The 8,353-nt window shown below is 30.3% G+C and overlaps 1 long non-coding RNA gene across 1 annotated transcript; it reads right to left on the bottom strand.

Annotated features, from left to right (window-relative positions):
- Positions 1 to 1,809: 1,809 nt before the first annotated feature.
- Positions 1,810 to 7,562, bottom strand: LOC122270629 (uncharacterized). The gene is made up of 3 exons (XR_006225918.2): positions 7,522 to 7,562; positions 3,226 to 3,301; positions 1,810 to 2,079 (listed from the first exon to the last, which is right to left on the bottom strand). It is a non-coding gene; the product is annotated as an uncharacterized lncRNA (long non-coding RNA).
- Positions 7,563 to 8,353: the final 791 nt, after the last annotated feature.

Raw genomic sequence — 8,353 nt, 5'->3', positions numbered from 1 at the left:
TTTTAATGATACATACGTATTAGCGTTTTATATAATAAGATAGATTTCTAGAAATATAATTATGTTATCAGTTCCGAAAAGATTACCAAGACAGTTATATTTGTTTGTAATTTTAAGCATGGTAATAGAATTAGTGTCCCTAGAACGTCTTACACCAATAAACGAAAAAACGAGTTTTGATTACATCCTCTTGCTTAAATACAAAATCAAGAAACCAATTGTAAACATTATCTTCCAGATTCTCTGTACTTCATGTATCAGAATAGGTTTGTTTTTACCTATAACAACTTTTTCATTATTTTACGTGCTGATGTCAGAACAAATTCGTTTAGAACTATAAAAAATCAAAAAGAAATTAACTCAAAAAGATATAAACTATGAATTTTTGCTTAAGACACTCGTATCGACACATTCGTTGGTTGAAATGATTGATAATGAATTATCAAGTTTTGTGTTTCGTTTTTGTGTCATCTGGATTTCTTTCCGCTGTGTCTCTGATATTACATCAAACAATTTCAAAAAATGTATTTTTGTTCTTTTTACTTGCTTTGGATGTATTCATGGTTGGGATTATGATTATTTTTCTCACATAATCAGCATCAATGGTTTCAGAAGCTGCTGAGGATATATGTCGAAATTCAAAATTTCTGCCGAACATTTACAAAAATCCTCACGTGTCTCAGAAAATATTCCAAAAGTGTGCTAAGAGAAGTACTAACTTTACTGTTTGAAAAATTATGCCGATAAAAAGAAGCCTCATTTTAGGTTTTTCAGCAGCTATTTTTACATATGTTTTATTGCTTGAATACTTGGAGAGTCAGTTAGAAGTTAGGCAACAATAATATAGTAAAAATACATACTAATTACAGATTTGCAGGAATAATCTAGCACTAACACAAATGCAAATTCAAAGATGGTTTTGTGAAATATAATAAATATGGGAAATAGTTAAGTATTAAAATTAATGATTTACCTACTAGGACATATTTAATTATTATATTGATCGATAATCTTCAGTGGTCAGTAAATAAAAGTCAGTACATACGAATAAAACGATACAATACCAGTGGCAAAATTCATCGTCTTAAGTTGAACACAAAACGATAGGCAGTGTAACGATAACCGACAAATGGTCAAGGTAAAAGTATTGGAAAGGAAACAAAAGCAACCGTAAATTTAAAGGTAAAATCTAAAAAGTAAAAAAATAAATAAAAAAAAGAGTAAATAGTTTAATATTGAAAAAGGTGTAAACTATTTAAAATGATAAAATGTATAAAATCAGCCAAAGAGCCGTATAAATACATAAAATAATTAATTTGTTAAAACAAGCAAGAATTAAAATCAAACATAATTAAAAGCTGATAGAGTAAACTAGAAAAGTATAAGAAAAGACAGAAAAAAGGTATAAGTGACAAAATATTAGAAACATTGGATAAAAGTAAGCAGTAAAATAGTAAAACCTAGTAAAATAGCCATCAATATGATAAAAACAACAACGGTATAATAAAGGTATGATAAAAAGTAAAAATAATCATAAATTAAGTAATATGTATGAAGTTTAGAAGACTAATAAAAGCGTGAGATTGATAAAACATGAGCAATTTAAAACTAGTCGAAGTAAAGCCAGGTTGAAGTTAACAAAATTTAAATAATTATAAAAAGATTCAGATAAATGAGACAGCAGAACGTGTAGTTTTAATGTCCAATTGGTGTTTATTGAGTCCAGTGTGTGATGATTGTTCCATAATAAAATTCGATTCCATAACAGAATAAGGTTTGACTGTTCCATAATAAAATATATTCATCACATAATAATTTAAAACATAATTTTAATTATTATTTTTGATAGCATTATATAAAGAAACAAAGCATAGCTATTACCAACTAAATTATAAATTATCATAAGAAATAATAATAATAAACAATCATTTTGTAACGCATTTTTCGTTAATTCTGCTTTTCTCTAAACGGAAAATAAAGTAGGTGACTAATACCCTCTGCCAGGTCGAAAAGGGCAATCAGATGAATGCCTAACCACATTCCAACATATCCACCAATGTAACTGAATAATTCAACACTCTAAAAAAATAAATCAAAATTATTAATTAAAGCAAAACAAACATTAATGCAGTTATACCTTAAACTATTAGAAATTGTTCGGAAAATATAACTAAATGAAAATTAATTTAATTGTTGTTTTACTATGTTAAACAAAACCATCAACCATACAAAAGATGGTATTCAAACTACTAACAATAAGAAAAATCGTTTATTAACTGTTTTCAACCACTACGGTTACAAAATTATCAGACTTTTATCAGTCCCAACTAGATTCCCCTAAAAAGAAACTGAATCCATTGCAGCTGGATACATACTTTAGCCGAGAGAGCTATCTGTCATCTGGACGGGGGTTCGGATCCCAGAGTTGACGCAACAATATTTCTTCCTATCTTTCAACGCATGAAGAGTTTCCCGTGTTCCGCACTCCTCAATTGATAATCACGGACTATTGGAATAAGAAACTCTCATTCACGCATAAATGGCAGTACTGCAGAGCAGCTTAACACAAAGATGTCAAGTATTTCTCATTTTTCATAATAGATAACTCCACCAGATAAACTAAGTAAGCCACATACCACCACGGTTCATTTAAGGTTAAGTTCACAGATAACTCAACTACACACAACCTATCTCTAAAATTTATTGCCGTACATAATCTAACTCAAAAGTTCATTGCCTAACATAACCTAATTTCAATGTCCAGTTAAATTTCATTTTTGAGGTTCAGAAACCACGTTAAATGTAAATGATTATAAAATCGTATAGTTTTGAATTCTCGGTATTTTAACCATACCAGTTTTAAAACCTTAAAGGTAAAGAAATATTCCTTACCGTCAACTTTAAGTTAAATAAATTTTAGAAATACAATTCTAGCTGTGTAAAGTAAAAAAAGAGTCCAAGTATAAAATAAATACAGGGTGAGCTTGACTATATCACTGTAATGAAACACAAAAAACGCATTAAAATTTCCGAGCCAAATAATTCAAAATTTAAATACGTCTGAATATATGTTTCAAAATTTATTTTGTTATTCTGCTAGCCCTAATTATATGCTTTTTTTCTTCGGTTTTTGGAAAGAGATAGTGATATTTATTAACACACAGTATAATGGATAAAAATATTAAAGCATTATAAAAAAAAAAAAATTTTAAAGTTTATGCGTACTTTTATGAGAGGTTCATACGTCTTCTTTCTGTACTGGCATTTTCGAAACGTAACCGTCAATTGTATGTTCTTCACTCTATATAAAATATTTCACAGAGAATTTTTATTGAGCATGAAAAATACTTACTATAAATTTTCTGAACAAAAAGACTATTAAAGGTTATTTGAATGCAAGATAACGCACTATATTCATAAAATTTTTTTAAAGCTTTGTCAATATTATAAGAAAAAGGTACAAATTTCCTTTTCATAAGCATTCACTTTAAAATTAAAAATGCGAAACGGTAGATTTCGAAACTAAATATATTTATTTGGAAATATTAGGTGTGGGTAATATAATTTTTTTAGGAATGGGACTTATTTTCATACTTTTTCTACCACTTTTTAAGTCTTTTAAGAATCGTACAAGCCTTTTTGAATACTTAAATAGTACCGTAATCACAATCATAATTTCATACAATGCATGCAATTTCTTTTTTAATTTAATTTTTATGTTATTTTTTTCTTTACTTTCTTGCTACCATAATGTTGCAAATTTCAAAATGTTTTCATGCTATGTTCTTCTTCATGATGTATGGGTTAGAGGGCGCTGCGCGGCCTAGGTACCCAATTTATTTTTAAATAAAGAAAGAAAGAAATAGTATCGTAGTCAGAGATTACTTTAATCCGGTTTTCGGAAATAAAAATAACTTTTTCCCCGGTTGTCTATCAGAGTATTAAGGGGAAATATTTGATTTTTAAAAACAGATGGATATTTCATAATAGAAGATTACGGGGTTATTGGAATTTATATTTTGTTGAAGTGACTGCCCATAAGATATTGTAAACACTGTATAACAATATAAGGTATTTGACTTTTTAAACTTTTAACATTGTAAATTTATGTTTGAAAAGAAAAACAGAAATATAATTTGTTAAATTGACCTCTGTCTAAGTTGGCCTTTATTTGCATAAAGATGAACCATGCAGTTTTTTTAAAAATATTTTCAATTTCTACTCTCTCTTTCTCTCTCTCTCTCTATTTTATGGGCAATCTCTATTTTATTGAGAATCATTAATTAAAAACAAAGATTTCAAATTTTAACTTTGTATTCTCACTGAAAGTTAATAGTCAAAAGATATGAACATGATACATTTCAAAAGTTTTCTAATGAAAGAAATGAGAACCAAAGCAATTATATTTTCCTTCAATTATAAAAGTATACTTTGACTTAGTAAAGCCTTTAGCTAAAATGAAATACTTCAGTGTTGTAATATAACTGTATACTTTTGAAGAGATGCCAACTTGCTCCACTTAGTAGAAGAATATTTTTTAGTGGTAGCGAAATGTCAGTTACTTTTAGATAAATATTTTTCATTACTACATATGAAAAATTTAGAGTATGATATGACATGCAACTTTGTAGCTGTTGTCTCGATGTGGTACTCTTAAAAAGAGGGATAATTATTTTTATTCCACAAGTATTGCTATTTAATTCGCTACCAATTTATTAAAACTTTTACAGAAAGTTTGGCACTGTTATTTATAACTAACAATATAGTAATAATCATAATCAATAAATTAAGGCTTACATTCAGGGTAATAATGGAAAAATATTACTGTACAAACTTTGCTTGCTTATAAAATTTCTTTGTCTCAGCTTATTTATTTTTTGGTAATAAGCATTACGTTGTTTCAAGTATTAATACTTTTTAATATTTAAATTCTTTGAATTTCAGTTTCTTTTACTTTCACGTCAACTCTTTCTGCTTTTTTTATATTCAGTTGATTACTTGCTTTAATTTTAAATAATTTATGGCACTAAATTCGTATTTAGAAATCCGCAGAAATAATTAAAAATTAACATAAGAGGGTTGCTTTTTAATTGCCGTTTGGAAATATAAACAAAGCGAAAAATTTTTTCAATAAGCAAATTTATTTTCAGATTCTACATATGCTTCGGACTCTAAGTATGTTTCTTCTTTCAAGTTTGTTTAAACTCTTATTATACCTTACAACTAGATTTGGAAAACCCTCTTCATTACAAGCTTGCCGCCTGCTCCGTTAACCAAGAGGTCACGGCCGTTTTCACGTCTTCGTCATCGTTGTAGGAATTGCCACCTGCTCCGATAACCAAGAGGTCACGACCGTTTTCACGTCTTCGTCATCGTTGCAGGATCGCAGGGATTGCCTCCTGCTCCGATAACCAAGAGGTCACGACCGTTTTCACGTCTTCGTCATCGTTGCTGGGATTACCGCCTGCTCCGTTAACCAAGAGGTCACGACCGTTTTCACGTCTTCGTCATCGTTGTAGGGATTGCCGCCTGCTCCGATAACCAAGAGGTCACAACCGTTTTCACGTCTTCGTCATCGTTGTAGGGATTGCCGCCTGCTCCGATAACCAAGAGATCACGGCCGTTTTCACGTCTTCGTCATCGTTGTAGGGATTGCCGCCTGCTCCGTTAACTAAGAGGTCACGGTCGTTTTCACGCCTTCGTCATCGTTGAAGGGATTGCCGCCTGCTCCGATAACCAAGAGGTCACGACCGTTTTCACGTCTTCATCATCGTTGTAGGGATTGCCGCCTGCTCCGTTAACCAAGGGGTCACGGCAGTTTTCACGTCTTCGTCATCGTTGCAGGGATTGCCTCCAAAATGATGTTTGAAATGATGAAAATCACTCAGCGCCAGGTTTGGGCTGTAGGGAGGGAGGGTTCAAAACTTCCCAATCAAAAAAGCTCAATAAAGCTGGGATCTGAGATGCGGAGAGAGTTATTGTCATAGCGTAGCAAAATTCCCTGTCAACATGGCAGGAAATTTTGCTATTTCACAAATCTACCAGTGCTATGTATGCAGCAGACATGAATTTTGCCGACTAAACACGCACCACTAACCATATCTCGTGCGTGGCGGGCGACTTGTTTAACACGTTCACGCCGGGGTGACCCACCGGTGGGTCACGCTAGATTCTCTCATTTTGGCTACGCACCGGAGTAAACACTGGCAAGAAATAAATTTCATTTTTTAGTTTTTTTTCGGGAATAATAAAAATCCATAACTACCAATTGTTTTTAACGGATGCAATTTTTATATTGAAATGCTTCTTCGCCGTGATAAATTTCCTTACAGTGAATTGTTATAGATGAGAATAGATTAACTCCTCCCGAATATTATCTAATATTGAAATAGTTCTTCTACCAGTATTTTCACCTTTCCCGGCGTGAACGTGTTAATTTAAATATTTTAAAGACGAAGAACTGACCGGCTCAGTTGTTCCCAAGGATTGCCGGGACGCGACACAAGCACCAGTGCAACGCACAGCGTCACATATTAGTGTACATAACAAAACGGCCCTTACTTAGAAAACAATCTCGTATATACATTTCCTTTAACCCTTTCGGGACGTTTAAGAAATGTCTTCTTGAATGCAAGTACGCATGAGTAAAAGAATTTATATTTTCCGATACATTAGCATACCTTTTAATTTTTAATCGTTTCGAGGATTGTTTTCTCCAAGTGATAAAATGAAAATTAAAAAGATGCTAGCTTGCTCGACTTTGTGAAAAAATATTTTCCAGTGGTTCCAAAATGTAAGTTATTTTTAGCATTACGCATAATACATTAAAATCGGCAGGTATGCATTCACTTTTTAAAGAACAAGGCCATATGTTTCTAAGATATTTTGTTACTATTTTTATGCTTTGATGTTCTTATGTTTGAAATTTAATGTTGTTCTATTATCTAGTATGTTATTGAATGACATGCTGTATTATTCGTGTTATAATATAACAAAATATCTTAAAATCATCTTGAGAGTTCTTTAAAAGGAACTCTGCCTGATAGTTTTTGTAAAATGGGAAAGGTAAAAAAAAAAGTAGGAAAAAGACAAGATATTAAACAAGCTCTTGACATGTACTGGTATGGATAAATTGAAAAAAAAAAGAATCAAATATTGTCGAATTTATATAGATAAAATAATTCCTGCAAGCTTATGTTGTACTTTCAGAATAGTTATTGTAGGGCGACTTATGGGTAAATAATCTATTATCCATGTAAAAACTTCGAATATCAAAAAATCGATTTTGGAAAAAACGATAACATTTAAAAAAAAAAAAAAAAACTTTTTTAAAGAATTGACGTGATAGTAATTTAATAATATGACGATTTCTCTGTTGTCAGATTTCTCATTTTATGTTGTAAATAAGACTTCATCAAAAATTTTAAGTTATTTCTGCGTATTTGCAGAAAAAAATATGACAAAACACGATGCTTTATTCCTTTTTGGTTCCAGAAGTTATAAGTTATGATATATACTTACAAGCAGTTTTCATCTCCACGTTTTCACTGAAATACATTAAACATAAAATCACTTTTCAAGCTATATATATATATATATATATGAGCTAAAATATTGAGAAGATATGGAAAATAATAAAAAATAATGACAGGAGAAGAAAATTATAAAAAATAATTTTTCAAAAGTATTTAAAAAAATATAATTTTTGATATCAAAAAAAAAAAATTTAAAATCCGGAAAACAAAACAAAGAAAAGATATAATCTCCTCATCTGCCCGCACGATTATATCCGTAAAAAGGAGTGCTTTCTAATATTGTATTAATAGTATAGCCAAAGCAAAATATATCAATACAAAAGTGTGAGGAGCACTCAAAAAAATTTAAACGAAATTAGAACACATTAGGTAAAAAATACATACGAAAAAACAAAGAAATATATTAAGCAAAAAACAGAAAATAAAATGTGTAATATAAAATGTAATGAATATAAAATATAATATATATATATTTACGCATTTGGCGTAAAATTTTATTTCTTAATTTAAAGTGGTAGTAAAATGTATGTTTTCCATACATTCCTTGCATTTATGAACTTAATTTATAATTTTTTTGATCTCCACTATTTTAAAAAAAATCAAGAATATATAATAATATGCCATACTATTGGTGGAATCGGCATAAGCTCTTGCAATGTTCAACGTATTTGTCTGGCAACAATTATAATTTAAATTCCATTTACTACCACTGGGGAAAATCATCCTCGAAAGGATTAAAAGTTGGCAGGTATGGTTATATTTGTGTATCTGCCAACTTCTCCGGTATTTGTAGAATACTTTACTAGTAATTAGCAATG

Source organism: Parasteatoda tepidariorum, chromosome 9, assembly GCF_043381705.1.
Source record: "Parasteatoda tepidariorum isolate YZ-2023 chromosome 9, CAS_Ptep_4.0, whole genome shotgun sequence".
NCBI lineage: Eukaryota > Metazoa > Arthropoda > Arachnida > Araneae > Theridiidae > Parasteatoda > Parasteatoda tepidariorum.
Note: the sequence above shows the minus strand (reverse complement) of the source record. Positions and strands in the feature narration are given on the sequence as shown.